This window comes from Rhopalosiphum padi, chromosome 2, assembly GCF_020882245.1.
Source record: "Rhopalosiphum padi isolate XX-2018 chromosome 2, ASM2088224v1, whole genome shotgun sequence".
NCBI classification, from domain to species: domain Eukaryota; kingdom Metazoa; phylum Arthropoda; class Insecta; order Hemiptera; family Aphididae; genus Rhopalosiphum; species Rhopalosiphum padi.
Window position 1 is genome coordinate 81526046 of NC_083598.1, and position 706 is coordinate 81526751.

General features: G+C 27.8%; 1 non-coding gene across 1 annotated transcript; it reads right to left on the minus strand.

Annotated features, from left to right (window-relative positions):
* Positions 1-266: 266 nt before the first annotated feature.
* On the minus strand, positions 267-339 carry Trnak-cuu (transfer RNA lysine (anticodon CUU)). The gene has a single exon. It is a non-coding gene; the product is annotated as a tRNA-Lys (tRNA).
* Between the last annotated feature and the right edge of the window lie 367 nt (positions 340-706).

Genomic DNA, 706 nt, shown 5'->3' on the forward strand with positions numbered 1-706 from the left:
ATAATAAATTACTTTCGTCGTCTTGTTGTTTTTCGAGTTCATCTTAATTATAACTGTAATATATGCACATCTGCGTCTAATGTATATTTGTGTATAATTATGTATTATTATGTCGTATTGTCCAATGAATTAAATAAATTAAAATATACTCTCCGTATTTGCTTATTTATGGAATGAATGGTGAGATAAGTTATAGAATTATTAAGTTAAATTGTTTTGAAAATTGCTATAAACTAAATTGGGAAAAAATTAGCAAAAAATTACTCCGCCCAACGTGGGGCTCGAACCCACGACCCCGAGATTAAGAGTCTCGTGCTCTACCGACTGAGCTAGCCGGGCTAATGAAAAATTTGGCAAAAATAAATTTATTTAACTAATTTATAAAATCTAATAAAAGATAATTTATCATAGATTAACATATTATTTGAAAACATGGCATAATCGTACCAAGTTAGAGGATAATCGCACTAATGAAATCATCAGAAAACGAAAAAAGTATCATTATTCATTACTAAATTGACTTATCTATCTATTTACCTTATTTACTTACCCTACACTAATCTTATAGATACCGCTACCGCCTATATTTTAAATATTTTTTTAAAAATTAAAATAAACTGTTTTATTTGTATAAGTTATTAATTTGCCTTATGCCTATAGCTGACTGATGGAATCACACAATTATTTGAATACGTGTTTAAAAGGT